This window comes from Kogia breviceps, chromosome 18, assembly GCF_026419965.1.
Source record: "Kogia breviceps isolate mKogBre1 chromosome 18, mKogBre1 haplotype 1, whole genome shotgun sequence".
Lineage (NCBI taxonomy): Eukaryota > Metazoa > Chordata > Mammalia > Artiodactyla > Physeteridae > Kogia > Kogia breviceps.
Genome location: NC_081327.1, coordinates 31,444,712 through 31,469,022, shown reverse-complemented (window position 1 = coordinate 31,469,022; position 24,311 = coordinate 31,444,712). Strand labels below are relative to the sequence as shown.

Sequence of the window (24,311 nt, the reverse complement as noted above, 5' to 3'; positions counted from 1 at the left end):
CTTCCATAGCCTGACATTAACTAGGAGAGACTTGCTTCCCCGGAAATGTAATCTTGAAGATTAGAGCACAAGGACTGAGGTCCTTATTTGGGGTGCTGTAAATATCTGGGGGGGGTGGTTAAACTCTGAATTTAGGATTCATTCATTCATTTGCTCAATTAACAAATATTTCCAGGGTGCCTACCTACAAGATGCCAGGTGCTGGGGATCAGTGGTGAATGAATCAGTGGCCTGAGAATCACACACACACACACACACACACACACACACACACACACACACACACACACTCATGTGTGGTATGCTGAGGGCTGAGGGCTCTGGTGCAGACAGGGGAGCTGACCCAGGCTGGAGGCCAGCTTCCCCAGGAAGGGATTGTCCAATGGACAGCTAAGGCCTGTAAAGACGCTGAGGCCCTTCAGCAACACAAACTTTTTGTGACCACCTGACCTAGAAAAATATTGCATCAGACTCTGTCTCATTTTTGTGGGGAGTTTGATAAACCAAGATACTTGCTCTATATGTCTGTGGAAACCTTTGGAGAACAAACGAGACGTCAGTAATGCTCTTTTTTTTTCAGAATGAAAAGTAATTTTCATGGCTTTTTTTCTTTTGTATTGCAAAAGGTGAATTGGGGGGACATGGTTCCCCCAGGATGTCTCTGGCTGGGGGACAGAGCACTCTGATTTCGTACTACTCAGTGATGCCCTACTGGGACTCAGTGAGTCCACCTGTTACCTTCCCAGGCCCCTGCTGGCATGTCCTCTGTTGAGGTCCAAGGACATGAGTATGTTTTCTAGGAGCTGGATGCCAGCAGACACAGAAAGGGACTGCAGGAAACAGGCCTAGAGAAAACAGAAAGCATTAGGCATAATCTAAAGATCAGAGGGAAACTGGGAGTTATTTGAGGCTGAGAGAATTTCCAAAGGAAATGTTTAAACTCTGAGTGGCTCCGTGCTGGTGGGAAAGGCCTGCAGATTCTGGCTCCTGTCTCTCCCCAGAATTAGGGCCCTTCTCTCCCTCCTTGGAAGCCCCACTTTGATGGGTGAAATCGACGGCCCATCTTTTATTTTTTTAAATCTTTCGGTCACGCTGCGCGGCATGTGGGATCTTAGTTCCCTGACCAGAGATTGAACCCGCACCCCCTGCATTGGCAGTGGGGAGTCCTAACCACTGGACCACCAGGAAATTCCCTTGACAGCCCATCTTAACCCTCAAGGCTCCCTTATCCCACCTTCGTTTCTCCTCAGACCCCTCTCCTTTTAGTCCCACGCTCAGACCTTTGCTCATGCTGTGCCCTGACCTGGAATGCCTTCCCCTTCCTCTCAACCCTTGCAAAGCAGACCTAATCTTTTGTGCCCACCTTCTTCAGGAAGCCTTCTCCTCCTTGGCATCTTTAGAGTGCTTTTCTGGTGGGGATGCATCAGTATTTGGGTAGGCTCTGATCTCTTGCTTCCTGATATTTTACAGGTGGGTCATCAAGGCCAGAACGGTCCAACAGAAGCATAACACAAGCCACATACACAAGTGAAATATTCTACTAGCAACATTGAAAAACTAAATAGAAACAGATGACATCCATTTTAATAATATGTTTTAACACAACATAGCCAAAGTATTATCACTTTAACATATCAATATTAAAAATTAATAAGAAAATAGAGTTGACCCTTGAACGACATGGAGGTTAGGGGTGCTGACCTTCCCCACGGTCAAAAATTCATGTATAACTTAGTCTGCCCTCTGCACCTGAGGTTCCTCCATATCCGTGGTTCCTCCCTACCTGTGGTGCAGCATCCATGGATGGATTCAGCCAACTGCAGACTGTGTAGTACTGTAGTATTTACTGCTGAAAAAATCCACACGTAAGGGACCCACACCGTTCGAACCCTTATTGTTTAAGGGTCAATCGTAGTTTACATCTTTATTTTCATACTTTCTTTGAAATCTAGTTTGTATGCGACACGTGATCTGTCTCAATTCAGTGTAGCCACATTTCAAATGCTCACTAGTCAGCTCCTGACTACCGTGTAAGCCAGCACAGATCTAGGCCATATTAGTCTTTGGGTTACAGGTGACAGAAGTTCACATTAAACTGGCTTAAGTGCAAAAGGGCATTGGCTCATAAAACTGAAAAGACCAGGGGCGAATGGTTTCAGGCACAACTAAATCCAAGTGTTCGAATAATATCGATGTCAAGAGTTCTGACTTTCTGTATTTTCCAGTTCTTCTCAAGCAGGCTTTGGATGGCATAGCCGTGACAGCCACCACCAGCCTCAGACTTTACCGGCTCAGTCACCTGAGCCCCACACCCACTTTCTCTTCTCCAAGAGTCCCCTCTCACCAGACTCCCATTGGACCAACTGGAATCATGTGTTCATTTCTGAACCAATCACTGTGTAGCTAGGTGAATGGAACTGACTGATTGGTCAGACCTGAGTCACAAGCCCATTTCCCCACAACATGGTAGGAGAATAGATCCGCTTCACGTGACCTGCCTGCACAGAGAGTGGGGGAGGGGTTGTTTCCAATGGAAAATCAGGGGGCTGGTACCAGAAGCCCGGGGTGGGGAGCGGGAGAGGGAGGGGTGAGTGGTGGGAGAGGGAGGGGTGAGTGGTGGGAGTGGGAGGTGGCCAGAGCAGGGGTGGGATTGAATCCGAAGGGGCTCCCAAAGAGTAGTGGAGTATCATGTCAAAGAGGAAAGCCATAATGTGGTCCTGCCGAAATGTTTAATATCTTTTTTTTTTCTTTTTTTTTTTGCAGTACGTGGGCCTCTCACTGTTGTGGCCTCTCCCGTTGCGGAGCACAGGCTCCGGACGCGCAGGTTCAGCGGCCATGGCTCACGGGCCCAGCCGCTCCGTGGCACGTGGGATCCTCCTGGACCGGGGCACGAACCCGTGTTCCCTGCATCTGCAGGCGAACTCTCAACCACTGCGCCACCAGGGAAGCCCTGTTTAATATTTTTAATGACTTGCATCGCACCTGCCCATGACGACGGACGACAGCCTTTGTGCTGGATTCAGCCAGGAGGTTGGTGGACTGCAGGAATCGGGAGTGGGGAGGGACCGGGGTGGCGGTGGGAACTCAGGGCAGCCCTGTTTAGCAATTGGTACAGCAGTACTTTACTCCGTCGACAGGGCTGTGGTGACAGGAAGGGAAACAGGGTAATAACGAGTCCCTAGACCTCAGACACCACGTCCCCCTTTACCCCTGCACTGGGTACACAAAGCCCACCCTGAGAGAAAGCCCTGGGCTGGTGGAGCTCGAAGCAGAACACCAAAACGTTTTAGCCAAAAGATGCAGAGCAGGTGGGGCCTGCGAGAGGTCTGGAGGTCCCTGGGCCCCAGATGGGCCAAAGGAACTGATGTGTCAATGCAGAGAGCTGGGCATGTGAGTCTGAGCTGAAGCCTCACGGGAAGGCAAGAGGTCATAAATGGCCTCACCTGAGGAGACTTCCTGAGCTCCACCTGAGATGGACAGAAAACTGACTTGAAGAGCCCAGGGAATTGACCCGCCCATCCGTCCATCCATCCATTTGTCCGTTCATCCCCTCATGCAGTACTTATGTATCAAGTTCCTGCTACGTGACAGGTACTGTACTATCTGCTGGGAATACCTGGTGAACAAGATGGCCACGGTTCCTGACTTCACAAGAGCACAGAGGCTAGTGGGAGAGAAACGTGATCATCAATTGCCAGTGAATAAGCACAGTAGCTTTGCATCTGTCAGAAGGAGGCCAGATTGAAAGTGAGTGGGAGGTGGGGTGAGGGACCATTTTCACCCGGGGGCTGACCTGGGGATGATGAAAGGAGCCAGCCCTGCATGAGCTGGGGGAAGATGGCTCTGCATGGAGGAAACAGAAAGCGCAAAGACCCCGAAGAGGAATGTGTTTTGTGGACTGAAGGAACAGAAAGATGCAGGCAGGGAGCTGGAAGTGGGAGATGAGGCTGGAGAGGGGAGCAAGGCTGGCTCAAAGGGGGGCAATCAGGATACTACGGTTGTTGGGATGGCCCTATAGACACTACTTCTGCAAAGTCAGTTTGACAGGTGGGAACTTGCTCCACAATAGTCAGCAGGTGCAAGAAATGGTACATTGGGGACAAACAGCAATGTAGGTGATGGTCTGAGACAGCACCGCCAAGCTGGGAACTGGGGAGATGCCCGAGACTGACCCCAAGGCCGTGCAGGATCTCACCTCGGTGGTGCAGACACCCCTGCAACAGATGCAAGATAAATTTCAGACCATGTCCGACCAGATCATTGGAAGAATTAATGACATGAGCAGTCACATTGATGACCTGGAGAAAAATATCACAGACCTCATGACACAGGCTGGGGTGGAAGAGCTGGATGGTGAAAACAGGATCCCTGCCACACAGAAGAGTTGAAGGTTGCTCATCTGCACTGGAATCTGGAACAACCTTTTTACAAGCCAAGAGAAGACGATGATTTTTTGCAACTACTATGTGTAGACAGGTTTTATATTATAAAGTGTGCATTCTTCTTACCATATACTATAGAGTTAAATTATAGAGTGATTTCTCTCCCATGCCCCCATGTTTCCTGAACACGGTAATTTCATATCTTGGACCTTGGTCAGTTGTGCTATTAAACACTAATACTTTAGCAGTTCCTGGGGTGGGGGGGGGAAGAAATGGTACATTGCTTTATTTTTCTAGGCTAACATTTAAAGCATTTATTCCATTCCAGGAACTCTAAATGTTGAGCATGTATTCACTCTTCAATCTATACAACCATTTGAGGCAGATACTATTCCTAAATTCATTTTACAGATTGGGAAACTGAGGAACAGAGGGACAGAGAGGCTAAATAACTCCTGATGGTCACAGACCTAGCAGAAGCAAGATTTAAACCAGGTGGTTCCAGAATCCACACGCTGAGATGCTCAGCCATGCTGCCTCAAGTCAAAATTGGCTTTATACCTCTTGCTTATCAGAGTGGCATGCTACAGAGTCTCCCCCATTCCTGGGGTTCTCTTTCTAGGGTGATCAAAGGCCTTGGGGGCACAATAAGCAGTCTACAGAACTTGGAAGTGAGCTTCTGGCCTTTCGTCCTTTCTGGTCACCACTGTCCACATGATCCATTCAAAATCGGGGAACTGGGTTGCCCAACTCTCCACACCAAGGGGGGGACCTGGGGTCTTTGGCTCTGGCTCCAGAGGGACCAAGCAGTTCCTATCCCACCCCATCAGAGACCTACACCTGCTTCATCCACTTCACCCCTGAGGTCCCCCCTCAATGGACCAAGATGCCCAAACCAGGCCTTGGCAGGGATTCATTACTGGCGCCTGATGGCTTCTGTCCCTGAACCTTAGCCAAGGAGATCAGAGCCTGAGGCACAAAAACTTGGCCTTGCCACTTGGACTGGCTTGCTGGGAAAAGCCTACCCTTTCTTTTAAGTCTCCTCCAATAATGAAAACAGAACTAAAATTAACGTCTCCAAATCCAGCCTGCCACCTTAGTTGGCAAGCCCTCATGGCTTTTGCTTTTAAAAAGAAACAATGTAAATAAAGTACCTATCACAGTTCTAGGCTCAGAATAGTTCTCAAGAAAGAGTATTAAAAAAAAAGAGTATTAAGCCAGAAAAATCAGGTTCCACTTATCTGTGTGACTCTGGGTAAGTTACTTTGGCCTCTCTGAGCCTCATTTTCCTCATCTGTAAATGGAGGTAATGCTATTCGGTGTTGTGGTGATTTATAAACATTAAGTGAAATAATGGATGTAAAGGAGACATTCACTAAAACTCAGCTTCCTGCCACTCTTTTCCCAAGCAGAGGTGGGTATGTGTGCCAGGGTCACAGGGATGCTAGGATTCCCCCTTTCAGGCCCCTGGGCTGGCTGAACACCAGGTCCCCATGGGGACTGCCTCCATCTGTCCCTATTAGGGCTGAGCAGGGCCGTGCCGGGACTTCCCCAGTTGCTGGTAGACTTTCCAGGCTGAGCTCAGGGGACTTTCCTCTCCCAACCTGGACAAATGCCCAGAGTGGAAAATGAGTGAGGTCTGTCCCTCGAGGATCCATTTTTGGTGTCTAGGCTGCTATCTGATAAGGGGGAAAAGGAACAAACAGGAATAGTGGCCCTTTCCCATTTTGGGTCTTGGGGGTCTGAAGCTGGAATGGGATCCTGAAATGGCTTCCTCCATGCCACAAATCTGGCACCTGAAAGGTGTCAGGGGAGGACAGCTGACCATCCACCCAAACGCAGGAGGTAGGGCTGAGTGGGGCCTCAGCACCTCCATCCAATGAGCACTTTCTCCCAGCCAGGCCAGGAGGGGAGCAGGCAGAGAGAGGGTCTGGCTTGGGCTCCAGCTCTGGGCTTGCCACTGTTGTCTTACCTCTAAAACGATGCACCCATAGAAAGGTTGGTGGTATAAGGCATGAGGGGAGGGTTCCAGAGGTGGAGAGCACAGGGCTTCTGCCCCAAAGAGGATGTTGGCAAATCACTCAGCCTGTGTGAGCCTGAGCTCCCTGGAGTAGGAGGAGGGAGCAGCTCCCTACTCCTGCCCAAGGGAGCTGTTAGCAGCTCCTGCCCACAGCACTGATCTCAAAGGGAAGTTGTAAGCTTCGTTATACCTCCAAAACACATCTTGAATCTTGAACTTGACCACCTTTTGCTTCTCCACTTCCCTGGTCCAACCACCATCATCTGTCATCCTCCTTTCCATGGCCTTCTCCCTGGACTCTTGATTTTTCTCTTGCCTCTCATGTCCTTTCTCCTACAGCAGCCAAAGGGATCATTTTGAAAGGCCAACTGAATCATGTCACTTGCCTGCTTTTAAACACTCCAGTGACTCCAACACACACAGAAGAAAAGCCAAACCCCTCTTCCTGGCATCCCAGCCATCTGTGATATGGACTTCAGCCTCCTGCCACCCATACCCTTGCCCCATTGGCCTTGCTGCCCCTCCAACAGACCACAGCCCCTCCCTGCCTCAGGACCTTTGCACTGGCTATGCCTCCCACCTAGAACACTACTGCTCCTGGCTTTGACTGTGCTTGTCTCTCCCTTTGGAACTCATTGTCACCTCCTCTGAGAGTGGCCCTCCCTGACCACCCTTCTTATGAGAGCCGCTAGTCACTCTTTTTTTTTTCTTTTCATACTTCTTTATTGGAGTATAATTGCTTTACAATGTTGTGTTAGTTTCTGCTGTACAACAAAGTGAATCAGCTATAAGATATATCCCCATAACCCCATCTCCCTTCCCTATCCCACCCCTCTAGGTCATCACAAAGCACCGAGCTGTAGCTATCTGTTTTACATTTGGTAGTGTATATATGTCAGTGCTACTCTCTCACTTCGTCCCAGCTTCCCCTTCCCCCACTGTGTCCTCAAGTCCGTTCTCTGCGTCTGTATCTTTATTCTTGCCCTACCACTAGGTCCATCAGTACCATTTTTTATTGTGGGAGCCCCTAGTCGCTTTTTTTTTTTTTTTTGGTGGGGAGGCTGCGTTGGGTCTTCGTTGCTGCACAGGCTTTCTCTAGTTGTGGTGAGCCAGGAGCTACTCTTCGTTGGGGTGTGCGGGCTTCTCATTTCAGTGGCGCCTCTAATTGGGGACCACAGGCTCTAGGCACGCAGGCTTCAGCAGTTGCAGCACGTGGGCCCTAGAGCGCTTGGGCTTCAATAGTAGCATCATGGGAGCTCAGTCGTTGTGGCTCACGGGCTCCACCACGGATCTTCCTCAACCAGTGATCGAACCCACGTTCCCTGAATTGGCAGGCAGATTTTAACCACTGCGCCACCAGGGAAGTCCCCCTAGTCACCCTTGATCACTATTAAAAGAGACTTTTTTTAAGGTAAAATCGTGATTCTCACATAATTATAAAATGAACACAAGTCAAAGATTTCATCTAACTCAGTAATTTGTGGGGAAACCAGTAAGATGTTACAACCGACTCAAAGGACACACATATATTGGCAATCACAAATGATAAAATGGATTTATAATACAGATGTAAAAATGGTCAATATCCACAGGGCAATAATTAATTGCATTCCACTCCAACAAAATCCACTTGCATTTCCGTGAATAAGAATCATTTGTATGTAGAAGTAATGAAAGGTGCAGGCCCTTGAGAATCAGCCAGCCAGGACTGGCGCCCCAGAAAGGACACCCAGTTATCTTTCTTGGTCTATTTCAAAGTCTCTTGCAAGTTTCCTGACTTCCTCTTTCTTGCACTTAGCAGCACCTTTAACCTTTTCTTTCTTTTTTTCTTTTTTTTCCATTTTACCTCTCACATATTTCTTATCTTTCTCCCTTCGCCCCAGGCTTGAATGTGTCTTAAGGCCGGAAACTCTGTTTTGTATACAAGCCTCCCCGAAATCCCGTGGAGAAAGGTACCCTCGAGACCTGAGGTCTTCTGGTTCCTGGGCAGAGCCAGTGCGTGGGTAAGTGTGGGGTTAGGGAGGAGACGTGAATCACGAAATGACGCAATGCGGGAAGGAGGAGGCGAGGGACGGAGTAATCCACGGACATTCCCTGCACGCCTACTGTGTGCCAAGCAAGGTTTGCGAACTAGGAACACAGGAAAAAGGGTGGATCCGGCTGTGCCGCTGCAGGACTCGGTGTAACCCGGAGTCTGAGTAAATGAGTTAAACACACATACAAATGTGAAGTTGCAGTTTTGACGCCCATCCGGGCTTCACGTGGTTCGGGCGCCAGCAGGGATCTATAAGCCTGTGCGAGTGTGCGGACTTGACTGTTTCTCGTGGAATAGGCAAGAGGGCATGTATGCAGAAATGCAAGGGTACTTACAGATGTGCAAGAATCAAAGCTGATGTGAATAGTAAATGCATGAATGCAGAATGAATGCCTGTCGGCGGCACGAACGCACACGAGTCTAAGTAATAGTCCTCGGTCTCTATGCCGTTCTGAGTGTCCAGCACACCGCGCGCGCCCTCTGCTGCTGCCCAGGCGCCTAGTTCTTCACCTTCTCATTCCGTCTCGCTCCTCCCCTTCGAGCCAACGCCAGTATCTAGCTCCTCCCAACGTAGAGAGGAAAACAAAACAGTTGCCGCGGTTCACTACGCATGCGCACATAAGAGCCATTTTGGAGGGCATTGCTGGCAGTGAAGTATGTGGGTAGTCAGGATGGCCGAGCGGTCTAAGGCGCTGCGTTCAGGTCGCAGTCTCCCCTGGAGGCGTGGGTTCGAATCCCACTTCTGACAAACCTTCGGTTAATTTTTCTTTTGCCTTTCACGTAAGGTGGCGCATCAAATATGTAATACTATTAATCTTTCTACGAAACAAGTATTTCCTTCTTAAAAAGTGTTTTTTTTTCTTAATGATATGTATTCGACTTTTGGAATGTAAAAGAGAAAGATCCGATCTGAAACCGCAAAGACTCTCCTTAGACCTTGGAGGGAGAAAAAAAAAAACAAAGACAAAAGAAACGAGAAGGTTGTCAGAAGTGGGATTCGAACCCACGCCTCCAGGGGAGACTGCGACCTGAACGCAGCGCCTTAGACCGCTCGGCCATCCTGACTCTCGAGTTAATGTTTGTGGCATCTTTTTTAGTGCACTGTACGGTGCGACGCGGCTTGGGAATTATCCAGATAACTTTGAGATCCCTGGTAGCTTCAGATCCAACCACACAGCCCCTCGTCATCCGCAATCAATAACCACCCGCGTTGCCAAGATTTACCGTTATCCTTAAACTGGTTCAGTCTTTTTACTACTTATATGTTTTAAATGGAAACTCTAGCCTGAACAGAAAATGAAAATTAGTTTCTCTTGCCATCAATAGAAAATAACTATAAAAATAAATACAATGGAAATGAAACTATATTATTAAATTCTAGTCACTTGCCAACGCTCGGAACCTGAAGTTTTGACATTAGTTTTAATGACAAATACAATCGAAAGGGTTGAGACTATTGTTGAGACCCTGGGGGAAGTGAGGAGGGGGTCTACATGATTCTTTTTGGAAGGGGGTGTGCTCGGTTATGGACTTTGCCATGGGCTCCTCCATGGATGGGAAGACACGTGCAATGGAATCCCATTCCACAAGTATTTAGCTGAAGCCTCATCGAGAGAAAGTTGGCTTTGATACCTTTTTGTAAACTGGCCAAGGGCAAAGCTGGAAGATGTTAAACGTCGAGAAGAGATAATTTATGTCTATAAAAGCCTCATGTGTACAGGGGATTTAGATTGTGTCTGTTGATCCTTGCCCCGAGAACTGGGGCTTGAGGTGGGCATGCAATGTGTGGGAGGTTACCACGGAGGAAGGTTTCCATAGAAGAAAGAGCTTGCTGGAAAGAAAACAGGGTGCCCATAGAGATAGTGATATCCCCATCATTGGAGGCATTCAAGACGAGTCTGGACATTCACTGGCAGAAAAACTGGTAAAGGGATTTGACAGCTCCTGTCTCTTATTGCTGCTGTAACAAATTACTACTGACTTACAGACTTAAAACCACACCATTTATTATCTTAGAGTTCTGGAGGTCAACACTGTGTTCCTCCTGGAGTCTCTAGGGGATATCAATTTCCTTTCCTTTTCCAGCTTCTAAAGACCACCACATTCCTTGGCTCATATCCCCACATCACTCCACCTTCTGCTTCTGTCTTCATGATGCCTTCTCTGACTCTGACCCTCCTGTCTAACCTCGTATTCTCACCTAACACAAGTTTGTGTGCCCAAAGCACAGTGAGGCCAAACATACCTGAACATCAGAGTTTGGAGCAGAGAAAGATTTATTGCCAGGGCCATGCAAGGAGAACGGGTGGCTTGTGCTCAAAAGGCCAGAATTCCCCCATGGGTTTCAGGGAAGGTTTTATACGGAGATTTGGTGGGGGAGGGCTGCAGGGTGTGTAACCTTCCTCTAGTTGGTGGTGAGGTAACAGGGTGGTGTTCTAAGAATCTCAATCATCAGCCTTCCAGTTCCAACCAGTCTGGGGTCCCAGTGCTTGTTCTGAGCCTGAAGTTACCATCCTGTACCTGGGCAGGGGCCTTAGTTCCTATAGAAGAACTCAGAGATGTATGTCAGGTCTTCCTTACATACCCCCAGGAGGAACCAGGAGCAGGCCCCATGGCTGCACTATGGTTTCTTTCTGTATTCCCTCACTCTAATTACTAATTGAATCTGCCCTTTGGAACTCAGAGAAGGTCTTGGAGGTGGAAACCTTTTTCACACAAACAAGAGATGGGGAGTACAGAAAGACCTTTGTACTTGGGAAGGCCCCACAAGGTCCTGTACAATTTCAATTCCTCCTTTTCTTTGATACTCCTCAGTCTTCAGGGGAACAGGTGTTGAACAGAGAGGTCAATCATAAACTTGATAGAGGAACTTGGTTTTAGGGGAACTTGGTTTCATTATAAAGATGCTTGTATTTACACTGGGTCCATCCTGATAATCCAGAGTAATTTCCCCTGTCTCAAAATATTTAATTTAGCCATATCTGCAAAGTCCCTTTAATCATGTAAGGTAATATATTCACAGGCTCCAGAAATTGGAGGTAATTAACTTTGGTGAGGCAGCCTATGTGTGTGTGTTTGAGGGGGGAAGAGACAGGGTGAGAGGGAGACTTGTATATTTAAATTTTTGTATCATGTGCATATATTCTCTAGTCAAAAATAAATATGGGGCTTCCCTAGTGGTGCAGTGGTTGAGAGACCGCCTGCCGATGCAGGGGACATGGGTTCGTGCCCCAGTCCAGGAAGATCCCACATGCCGCGGAGCGGCTGGGCCCGTGAGCCATGGCTGCTGAGCCTGCATGTCCAGAGCCTGTGCTTCGCAACGGAAGAGGCCACAACAGTGAGCGGCCCGCATAACGCAAAAATAATAATAATAATAATAAATAAATAAATAAATATGATTTCACCAGGTGATCAAGGTCAACATCAATAGTGATAAGTCAGATTGATAGTTTGTCAGATTGATTTGATGTGCCCTTAAATGGCACTTGGCCCCTGTAGACTTCCTCCCCAAAACACAATTACTCTGAGTCTAATCATGAGAAACATCAGACAAATCCCAGTTTAAGAGCATTCTACAGTAGTGCTTCTCAAAACTAGCAAGGTCATGAAACACAAGGAAAGTTTAAGAAACTGTCATAGCTAAGCCTAAGAAAAGACATCACTAGTAAATATAATCTGGTATCCTGGATAGGATCCTGGAACAGTAAACGGATATTAGGGAAAAACTGAAAAAATTTGAATGAGGTATGGACTTTAATAATAATGTATCAGTGTTGGCTCATTAATTCTGATAAATATACCATACTATAACTGAGCAGGACTCTAAGGGGCCTTCCCAGGACAGACCCCTCCCCCATATCCTCTGCTTTAGCTCCTCTCTGAAGTACATAGATAATAGTATCTGGTACACATTTCCTGAGTTGTTTTGCTGATACTAAAACCACCACCAAATGGAAGAAATTAACTACTTGATGATCATGAGCATGTAGCCCCCAGACCTACTGGCACCTAAGGATTGATAATGTTAACCCCTGTGACACCACCCTGTTACCTCACCATCAACCAATCAGAGAATTGTGCACAAGCTGATTGCATAACCTGGGACACCCCATCCTCATTTTGCCTTTAAAACTGCCTCACTGAAACCCATTGGGGAAGTTCAGGCTTTCTGAGCATTAGTTGCTCTGGACTCCTTGCTTGGCGCCCTGCAATAAACGCTGCACTTTCCTTCACCACAGCCCAGGGTCAGTAGATTGGCTTTACTGCACACAGGTGAGCAGACACAAGTTTGGTTCAGTAACACTACTAATGCAAGATATTAATAACAGAGGAAACTGCGTGTGGGGTATAAGTGAACTCTCTGTACTCTTTGCAGTAATTCTGTAAATCTGAAACTATTCTGAAAAGTTTAAAACTCTTAAAAATAATACAATTTCATAGATTATATATTAACAAAACATATAAACTGTAAAATATATAGCTACACTGTTTATACATTTATATTGTATATAAAATTATTTATTTAAAAAATATATATAACAAAATGTGTCTATTAAAGTCTCAGAGGCCATAAAAAATCTGGATCTGTGATTATCTCTGGATGGTGGCATTTATTGTGATTTTTTTCTCATCAGTTACCTGCATTTGATATTTGTATAATGAACATAGATTACTTGGGTAATTCTTTTTTAATTAAAAAACTGTCAGGAAAAATTGGAGAAGGCTTTGGAAAAGGTAAAAATATTCCTGGATGTTCTTTCAAAGGAATATTATGTGTTGTCTACAGCTGTGCTGTCTAATACAGAAGCCACTAATCACATGTAGCTACCGAGCACTTGAGATGTTTTGCAATCTTGGTATGAAAAAAAGAATGCAAAATATCTCAATAATAATGTTTATATTGATTACATGGTAAATGATAATATTTTGAATACATTGGGTTAAATATATTATTTTAACTTGTTTAAAATTCAGTTCATAAGTATGCAAGCAAATCTTGTCTGGTAAAATGGAATTGATTCCATCCTTGGTAGAGGCCAGTTTTGCATTTGTTAGCAAATTCCTTTCAGTATTCCTGATTGTGAGAGATATGTACAAACATATATATGCATATATGTGTGTGTACTACACAGTTCACTGGTATTAACTACACATATTGTTGTACAAACATCACCACCATCCATCTCCAGTACTCTTTTCATCTTGCAAAATTGAGACTCTATACCCATTAAACAATAACTCTCCATTCCCTCCTCTCCCAACCCCTGGCAACCACCATTCTACTTTCTGTCTTTTTTTTTTTTTTTGGCCACACCACGCAGCTTGCAGGATCTTAGTTAGTTCCCCAACCAAGGATTGAACCTGTGCAGCCCGGCAGTGAAATCATGGAGTGCTAACCACTGGACCTCCAGGGAATTCCCTATCTTTATTCATTTGATTACTCTAGGTACCTCATATAAGTGGAATCATATAATACTTGTCCTTTTGTGACTGACCTATTTCATTTAGGACGTCTTCAAGGTTTATCCATGTTGTAGCATGTGTCAGAATTTCCTTCCTTTTTAAGGCTGAATAATATTCCATTGTACATATATACTACATTTTGCTATCCATTCACCCATCAGTAAACACTTGGGTTGCTTCCATGTTTTAACTATTGTGAATAATGCTGCTACGAGCATGGCTGTATAAATATCTCTTCAAGATCCTGCTTTCAATTCTCTTCCATATAGTATACCCAAAAGTGGAATCTCTGGATCATATGGCAATTCTATTTTTATTTCTTTGAGGAACTGCCATACTGTTTCCACTGCACAATTTTTTTTTGCATTTTACTTTAAAAATGTATCCTTTAACAAATCGTTCTCAATATCCAGGAGGAGAATAGAAGGATGGCCCATCTACAAATGGGTACTTAGCTACAGCATCTATAGAACATCGTATATAATTAGGATATGCCAATTTCCTGTTGGGCAAAGGAGGAGAAAAAGGAAAATCGGGGGCTTCCCTGGTGGCGCAGTGGTTGAGAGTCCGCCTGCCGATGCAGGGGACGCGGGTTCGTGCCCCGATCTGGGAGGATCCCACGTGCCGCGGAGCGGCTGGGCCCGTGAGCCGTGGCCGCTGAGCCTGCGCGTCCGGAGCCTGTGCTCCGCAACGGGAGAGGCCACAACAGTGAGAGGCCCGCGTACCAAAAAAAAAAAAAAAAAAAAAAAAAAAGGAAAATCGGGGCAGTGGTGGGGGTGATGGAGATGGTGAAGCTTGGTGTCCTGGAGAAGAGGTTTCAGGAAGGGTCCTGGAATTGTGGGCATGGGTGGGAAGGGCCAAGGGAGGATGGAAGATGGAGGCAGCTCCCAGAAGCAGGGCCCTGGGCCAGAGTGGGGAGAGGGACAGTGTTGATGCCCCTATGGCTATAGCTGGATCTTGCACCGTTGGAAAGGAGGCTGAAGAAATTGACAGTGTTCCTTCTTCTTGTGGTTGCTTCTCATATGTCACCTCCTCCAGGAAGCCTTCCCTGATGCTTCTTTCCTTTGACTAGGTATTTTGGCTTCCTCTGTGCTCCCAGGATGACCCCTCAAAGCACTGGTATTGGAATGGCCTCACTAGGTGTCTTCCAGCCTCTGAGGCTGAGCTCTTCAAAAAGGCAGAGATTGCAAGTCTCATTTGCCCATGAATTCCCAGGGCCTAGGACACAAAAATGTGGAGAAGGAGCTAACTGAGTACAGGTTGAATAATGAATGAATGATACAACAGGATGGGGAGGGCCAGGGGGCAGGAAGTCCTGGAAATGCCACTCCAGACCTCCTCATGCATCTGGCACCTGGACAGGATGGAGTCAGTCCACCCAAGCCCTGGCCTGACCATGTCTCTCACGAAAATGAGTTGTGGATCCCTGAACAAATAGTTAATCTTGATGTCCTCTCTCTGGAGCTCTGACCTCCCATCCCAAACAAGCTCTGTCCCAATCCTCATGGGCTGAAGGGGCCAGGCAGGGAAAATGACCAAACCGTATGTCCAACCTATGCCTCATTCTGGGCAAATCAGTAACTGGCCCAGAGGTTGGCAAGCTCATGCCAGCATCTCACCCACTCTGTCCATACCTCGGCTGCATCTCTCAACACAGAGACTTGCTCACAAAAGCCATCAGCCCACACCACTCTGCATGCCCACCCTTCGCTCTTGTACATCCACCTAGAACACCTCCTTCTCAAATGGCTCTTTTCAAGGCTCTGTTCAAATGGCACCTCCACCCTGAAGGCCTCACGTCTTCTCCTACCCCAGGAGGTTCAGGCCTGGCGGCATTGCATAGACTGGCGTTCGCCTAGAAGTAATAGAGACCCCTCTCCCAAAAGCTGTTGCTCTGTGATCTTCATGCACACCCAATTGCAGCCTGCTCCTTGGATGCACCCCCAGGGGGATGCGCAGTGAGCGACAAGAGGAGCCACCTGGTCCCTGGTCACATTGCTCACGTACATCTTGAGCTAACTCTTGTCCGTCTCTGAGATGGACAGACGTTCCAGCGGTGCCAGGAGGGCATTGGACAAGATCACTCTTCCCCAAACTTCAGGCATTTATTACCCTATTTTCCCCTATCTACATATCACTGTGCACCTAAATAATTTTTTAATTAGTTATTATTATTATTATTTTGGCTGTGCAACATGTGGGATCTTAGTTCCCTGACCGGAGATCGCATCTGGGCCCTCAGCAGTCCTAACCACTGGCCCACCAAGGAATTCCCTGTACACTTAAAAATTTTTTTTCTTTAATTGTGATAAGATACATATAACAAAATTTACCATTTGTAAGTGTACGGTTCTATGGCATTCACTGTTATGCAACCATCACCACATTCCATCTCCAGAATTTTTTCGTCTTCTCCAACTGAAACTCTGTCCCATCTAACCATAACTCCCCACTCCTCTCTTCCTGAAGTCCCTGGCAATCAACATTCCATTTTCTCTTTCTATGGGTTTGACTACATTTTTTTTTTTTTAATTTATTTGGCTTGGTAGGGTCTTAGTTGCAGCGCACAGGCTTCTCTCTAGCTGTGGCACACGGGTTAGTTCCCCGACCAGGGATCGAACCCACTTCCCCTGCATTGGGAGGTGGATTCTTAAGCACTGGACCACCAAGGAAGTCCCTGTTCTGTTTTTTGTTTGTTTGTTCGTTTTTGTTTTTTGTTTTTTGGTGGTACGCGGGCCTCTCACTGTTGTGGCCTCTCCCGCTGCGGAGCACAGGCTCTGGACGCGCAGGCTCAGCGGCCACGGCTCACGGGCCCAGCCGCTCCGGGGCATGTGGGATCTTCCCGGACCGGGGCAGGAACCTATGTCCCCTGCATCGGCAGGCAGATTCTCAACCACTGCGCCACCAGGGAAGCCCCCTGTTTTGTTTTTTGATAGCAGCCATCCTAATAAATGTGGGGTGATATCTCACTGTGGTTTTGATTTGCATTTCCTTAATGATTAGTGGTGTTGAGCATCTTTTCGTATGCTTGCTGGCCATTTGTATATCTTCTCTGGAGAAATGTCTATTCATGTCCTTTGGCCATTTTTAAAATCAGTTTTGTTTTTATTGTTATTGAGTTGTAGGGGTTCTTTATATGTTCTGGAAGTTAGCCTCTTTTTAGATTTAGATATATGATTGGTAAATATTTTCTCCCTTAAGTTGCCTTTTCACTCTATTTAACTGTGTCCTTTGATGTAGAAAGTTTTTGTTCTGATGTTTTGTTTCTTGTGTTTTTGATGTCAAATCCTAGAAATCATTGCCAAACCCAACATCATGAAACTTTTTTTTTTTTTTTTTTTTTTTTTTTTTTGCGGTACGTGGGCCTCTCACTGTCGTGGCCTCTCCCGTTGCGGAGCACAGGCTCCGGACGCGCAGGCTCAGCGGTCATGGCTCACGGGCTCAGCTGCTCCACGGCATGTGGGATCTTCCCGGACCGGTGCACGAACCCGTGTCCCCTGCATCTGCAGGTGGATTCTCAACCACTGCGCCACCAAGGAAGCCCTGAAACTTTTTTTTTTGGCTACTTTGGGTCTTCGTTGCTGCGGGTGGGCTTTATCTAGTTGCATCAAGCGGGGGCTACTATTCGTTGTGGTGCACGGGCTTCTCATCGCGGTGGCTTCTCTTGTTGCAGAGCACGGGCTCTAGGGCGCAGGCTTCAGTAGTTGTGGTGCACGGGCTTATTGTTCCTCAGCATGTGGGATCTTCCCAGACCAGGGCTCGAACTTGTGTCCGCTGCATTGGCAGGCAGATTCTTAACCACTGCGCCACCAGGGAAGCCCATGAAGCTTTTCCCCCTATGTTTCCTTCTATGAGTTTTATAGTTCTAGGTCTTATGTTTAAGTCTTTGATCCATTTTGAGTTAATTTTCATATATAGTATAAAGCAAGGGTCCAATTTCATTTCCTGTATGTGGATATCCAGTTTTCCCAACACCATTTGTTAAAAGACTGTCCTTTCCCCAGTGAATGGTCTTGACACCTTTGTCAAAAATCATTTGACTGTGTAAGGGGTTTTACACACTTTTTGAAAATTAAATATTTTCTTTAAGTGGACTCATTTTAACTGTAATAAATGTGTTTCTTAAAGAAACTTAGGAAGACTTCCCTGGCAGTCCAGTCATTAAGACCTTGCACTTCCACTGCAGGGGACATGGGTTCGATCCCTGGTCGGGGAATTAAGATCCCACAAGCTGCGCAGGGCGGCCAAAAAAAAAAAAAAGGAGATTAACAAAATTAGATGTTAAAAACATATTAGCACCAAAAAAGTCTTTCTCCTTGGCATAATCAGATTGAAAGTGAAGTTAAAAACCAAGTACTCCTAATGAAGCATTTGAAGTATTTGATGACTACCCCTGGGCCATCAAAAATCATCTCACATCCCACACAAAGGTCTTTTCCAGGGGGATGCACTGCCCTCAGATCTTAAAGGGGATTCTTGTCAATGATTCCTATTCCGCAAGCCTTTCCCACCTCTGTTTGGTACATTCTGGGCTGTGGTGGAGATGGCAATAGATTGAAAGCTGCTCTGGCCTCCACCTCCTGCTGGGGCTGGATGACAGAAGAGAGGGTAAGAAGGGGCAGAAGCAGATGGGGAGGCTGGAAATGGGAGGAGGATACTCAGGCAGGACTGCCTCTCTCAGGATCACTGCTGGGGATGAGAAGATGTAGATGCTAGTTCTGCTGTTGCCTCTAATTCAGTAGGTGACCCTGGGTAAGTCACTGCCCTTTACACATGAGTAAAACCAGTTGGTGAACAGCCTCTTTGGAAAAATGGTGCAGCCACTTTCGAAAACAGTTTTGCAACGTCCTATAAAGTTAATGATACACATACCACATGATCCAGAAATTCTACTCCTAGGTACATACCCAAGAGAAATAACATATGTTCACACAAAAAACCTGCATGTGAATGTTCATAGCAGTTTTATTCATAGCTGTCCAAACTGGAAAGAACCCAAATGTTCATCAACCAGTGAAAGGACAAAGAAATTGTGGTATATCAATACAATGGGATACATTCCTTAATAAAAGGAAACAATCTACCTGTATGCTCATCAACATGGATGTGTCAATGAAAAATTAATTAATAGTCAATCTAAGAAAGAAATAGAAACTTTCATCCAAGTCAATCTGAGGATATAACCAGGCAGATAGCCTTTCCAAAAGCTCTGAGGACTGACTGTTCCACCTGTTAGAGGTCAAAGCAGAGTTATATACATTTTTGAGACAAAGGGTTATGCATCACATGACAGTTTACAGTATTGACAGTTTACACAATCCAGATCTGCAGGTACAAAGCAAGTAGTGGGTCATTGTGACCCCTTACAAGATTAAGAAGGAATGTTATTTCCTATACAGGTCTGGTTAATGCAGACACACAATACACACTAAAAGGGAGGGAGGAGAAACATACGAAAAAACATTTTATGTTTAAATCTTGTCTTGTCTTGCCATGAAATATGAATTTTATTTCATCAGATGAATTTCAAAAGCTTTATGTTACATAAAAGAGCTTTTCACTGAAGACTACTGTATAAGTTTCCTCTTGCTGCTGTGACAGATTATCACAAATTCAGTGGTCTAAAACAACACATTTATTCTATTGTAGATCTGGAGTCTAAAATGAGCCTTAAGGGGCTAAATCAAAGTGTCAGCAAGGCTGGTTGCTTCCGGAGGCTCTAGGGAGAATTTGTTCCTGGCCTCTTCCACTTCTAAAAGCTACCGACATTCCTCGGCTCCTGACTGCATCCTGTCAATCTCTATTTCTGTGCTCACATTACTGTCATCAAATCTCCCTCTGCCTCCCTCTTATAAGGACACCTGTAGTTACATTTAGGGCCCACTCAGATAATCCGGGATAATCTCCTCATCTCGAAGTCTTTAATCACATCTGCAAAATCCCTATTTCCATAACAGGTAACGTTCACAGGTTCTAGGGATTAGGATGGAACATCTTGGCCTGCCACAACTATATCATGTAAGATTCTATATGACATTCTGGAAAAGGGAAAACAACAATGACAGAAAACAGGTCAGCGGTTGCCTGGGGCCAGGGTGGAGGTCACAAAGGAACTTTTTTGGGGTGATCAAAATGTTCTATATTTTAATTTCGGTTGTGGTTACATGACTGTCACATTTATCAAAATGCCACAGAGTGGGAGAAAGAAAGTAGGAGAAAACAATAGCAACATACAAAAGTGACAATGGGGAGAGGGGATCCAAAATATAAAAGGAGCTCCAAAAATTAAAAAAAAAAAAAAAAACCCACAAACTGGGCTGCAACATTGGAGGGAGTACAGTACTCCACAAGACCGCTGTCACTTCTGATGCAACTGCAGGGTTCGGAGGGTTCCCAAAACCACCCTCAGGTTCAATAATTCATTAGCTAGAAGGCCTCACAGAATGTGCTGCAAGCTGTTATACTCACAGTTACAGTATATTACAGATGAAGAACACAGATTAAAATCAGACATGCGGTGAGGGAAATGTTCTGGAATTAGACGATGGTGATGATTCATTACAGTGAATACACTAAAACCACTGAATTGTATACTTTTTTAAAGGGTGACTTTTAAGTTCCAAAAGTGGAATGTCCGTTGTCCTCTCCCCCAGGGAGTCACGGACTCCATGCATTACTTACCCAGCGCTGATGTGTGACAGTACACATGGAGTACTGCCAACCAGGTAAACTCACCAGCTGCCTTGGTGGCCAGAGCCCTTCTTGGGATTTCATCACCTGGCCGCGATTGATCTCAGTGTCCAACTCCTCCAGGTGGAGCTACCTGAGCTGATGGCCAGTGCCTCCACCCTAAACAAAGACGTTTCCATCATGCATGATGGTGCAAAGGTTTAGAGATTACCTCTCAGAAACCGAGGAAAAATGGCCAGACCACCCCTTGGGCAAATTTAATTCTTCACTACACAAAGGCAAATGATTCAAACCTTTCATATTTCCTTTTCTGTGAGGAGATTCACAGAAAAGGAAATATGAAAGGCCAATATTCAGCCACACTAGCTAAGTATTAGGAAATACAAATGGAAACAATGAGACTTTTTTTTTACTTAAGCTCACTACATATAACCATAGGGGCAGGCAAATAGTTAAGCTCACTTACTCTTTTTTTAAAAAATATTTATTTTTTTATTATTTTTGGTTGACTTGGGTCTTAGTTGTTGTGCACAGGCTTAGTTACCTAACGGCATGTGGGAATCTTAGTTCCCAGACTAGGGTTCAAACCCACATCCCCTGCATTGGAAGGCATCCGGATTCCTAACCACTGGACCACGAGGGAAGTCCCATAAACTCACTTACTCTTAATGGGGATGTCAACAAATATAGTCTTTTGGAGCAATCTGGAAGTATCTATTAAAAAAGAAAAGCATGCAAATACCCTCAATCCAGTGGTTCTGCTATGAAGACTGGATTCATGTGTGTGCAGAGACGCATAAATAAGAAGACTTATATAATATTGAAACCGCATAACTCAGATGGGATTCGAACCCAGCCAAAACTCAGATTAGGACTTGAACCCATGGGCTGGGACTTGAACCTACTGTCTTTTGAGATCACACACCTGGTTTCAGGACTTAACGAAACTCAGGTTCTTTATGTCTCAGCGCAGAAGGAATTCAGGGAAAGGTAAAGTGATAGGTAAGAAGTGTATTTAGTTAGAGAGATACACATTCCATAGACAGAATGCGGTCTGTCTCAAAAGGCAAGAGCAGCTCCAAAATATGGAGTGGTTAGTTTTCACGGGCTGAGTAATTTCATAGGCCAGCAAGTGGGAGGATTATTCCAACTATTTTGGAGAAGGGGCGGGGATTTCCAGGATTTGGGCCACCTCCCACTTATTGTCCTTTTATGGTTAGCCTCGGAATTGTTCTGGCTCCTGTGGGTGTGTCATTTAGCATATGCTAATAATTATAATGAGTGTATAATGAGGGTCAGGGTCTACTGGAAGTCAAATCTTCTGCCATCTTGGGACTAATCAGTTCTAACCAGTTTTTGTCATATCCTCAATGGCTATGTCTTTCTTTTAAAGGTTGTGCCCTGACCCCTTCCCTCCTGTTTCAGTATTACTTGTAATGAGGAACTGTTGGAAACCACTTACCTTTTTACCAATAAGGGAAGGGATAATGTAAAGGCCATACTATGAAATATTATACAACATATAAAAAGAATTAGGTCATTCTTTAGGTGCTGTCATGGAGAAATTTCCAAGATATGTTAAGTGAAAAAATCAAGTTTCAATGTATATAGTATAATCCCATTTTTTTGTAAAAATGTTTAAACATTACAAACAAAGCAAGTCTCTATATTTCCATATATTGTATGGTAGTGAAAAAAAAAGAAGAAAGAAAAGATCTGATGGGATACTCCAAACTCTTCTCAGTGATTAGCTAGAGGTGAGGGTGCAGGTTTGGAGATGTGTGTGTGATGTGCAATGAAATAAACTAATGAGTTAACTGGACAATTAAAAATAAAGAAGCCAAAACTAACCAACCCCACAGCACCAAGCATAGGGCCAGCTGGAAAAGTGTTCAATCAATATTTGCTGATTATAATCAGCAACCTCCCAAAGCTGGCTTCTGGAAATTGTTGGATGATCTCCAGAGGAATCTTTCTGTGAATTTTTTAAAATTGGAAATCAAACAATGTAACTGCCCTCTAATGGTCTATTTTTTAATAATAAAATCCAAGAACTCTCTGGCAGTCCAGTGGTTAGGACTGTATGCGTCCATTGCCGGGGGCAAGGGTTCAATCTCTGGTAGGGCAACTAAGATCCTGCATGCCATAAGATGTGGCCACAACACTTTCTTACCAAGGGTATGAGACCCAGGTGACCTGGCCCCTGGCTTCCTCCTGAACTTCATCTCTCCCCAGTCCCTTCAGTTTATAACTTTATGTCCCTCCTCAAAGACTCCAAAGTCTTTCCTGCCTCAGGGCCTTTGCACGTATGGTAGTTTTCTCAGCCTGGAATGCTCTTTTCCTGTCTGATTCTTAGGCATCCTTCAAGTCTCTGCTTAAATGTTTATACTTTCCCTGACCCAGCTATCTAAATAACACCCACAAATCTCAATTATTCTTTTCCATGGCATCTTGCTTTTTCTTGTAGTAATATCATTACTATCTGTAATTATCTATTTATCTGTGCGAGTGCACACTAAACATCTGCTCAGTGCCAGAACCCCACAGCCTTGCCAGTATGCTCCATCCCCACCCCAATGGACAGCAGGCCCAATACACAGTAGGGGCTTGGCCAGAGTAGGGAGCCTTCGTAGAATTAAGGAGAGGTGAGACAGGACAGGTGCTACAGGTGATCTGTGTGGAGATGGCCTGCACAGACCCGAGGAGGGGGGGACTAGCTCTGGGAACGGACAGACCCTCTCCTCCTCATCCCCAGCTGGCTCTGTCCACACCCCCATCCCAAGAACCCAGGATGACAGTGGGAGCTCTGGGTGGGCATCAGGTTCCAGCCTGGGGACAGGTTCCTTCCTACTTTTTCTGACTGGGGGTGAGTGAAGTTGATTTGGAAGAAAAGGTCGAAGGAAAAAACAATACAGTGACTGAGTCTTGCTCGCTGCCATTTGAAAGGAATGAAAGTGGGATTAACCAAAAACACAAAATCCAAACCAAAACCAAAACGCCCTACTGTTTTAGAATCTGCCTCCGAAACAATCATCGTACTGTTTTCCGTGTCACTGTAAAATTAAGGGTTTACCCAACAGCTTTGTTCTGCACTTGGGCTCACACAGTCTGCAGAGAGGCTGGGCTCTGGGTAATGATTTTGCAGCTACCAAGAAGCACTCCTCATTCCCTGAGTATCTGCTGTATGTGTGGGGTGAAGAAGAGGGTCTCAGGTGCATTGGGGGTGGGGAGTGGGCGTTGAACCTCCAGTTGAGTAAATATCAAAGGTCACCTTCTCTAAGAGGTCATCTTTGACCACTCTGTGTAAAAGTTGCCTCCTGGTCATCTCTGTCACACTCCTCTGTTTTATTTATTTATGTTTTGGCCACACCATGTGGCATCTTATTTCCGTGACCAAGGATCGAACCCGCCCCCAGCAGTGAAAGCGCTGAGTCCTAACCACTGGACCGCCAGGGAATTCCCTGTTTTATTTTAGTTACAGGATTTGTCACAACCTGAACTTATTTTTTCTCTCCAGTTTATTGCTTGTTACCCCAGTAGTAAGTGGGATCCAAGAAGGCCTTGGGTGGTTTTTTGCTTGCTATATTCACATGGCCTGGGATAGGGTCTGACATATAGTAAGGTCTCAGCAATCATTGGTTGATGAATAAATGAATCAATTATCTGTGCAGGTCGATATGGTCTGCATATCATATGGGATGTGAGTGTGTGTGTGTGTGTG

General features: G+C 45.6%; 2 non-coding genes and 1 pseudogene across 2 annotated transcripts; 2 read left to right on the top strand and 1 right to left on the bottom strand.

The window, feature by feature from the left end:
• Positions 1 to 4,157: 4,157 nt before the first annotated feature.
• LOC131744454 (heat shock factor-binding protein 1 pseudogene) lies at positions 4,158 to 4,403 on the top strand (annotated as a pseudogene).
• A 4,699-nt stretch (positions 4,404 to 9,102) lies between these two features.
• Positions 9,103 to 9,185, top strand: TRNAL-CAG (transfer RNA leucine (anticodon CAG)). Its single transcript has one exon. It is a non-coding gene; the product is annotated as a tRNA-Leu (tRNA).
• A 234-nt stretch (positions 9,186 to 9,419) lies between these two features.
• On the bottom strand, positions 9,420 to 9,502 carry TRNAL-CAG (transfer RNA leucine (anticodon CAG)). Its single transcript has one exon. It is a non-coding gene; the product is annotated as a tRNA-Leu (tRNA).
• Between the last annotated feature and the right edge of the window lie 14,809 nt (positions 9,503 to 24,311).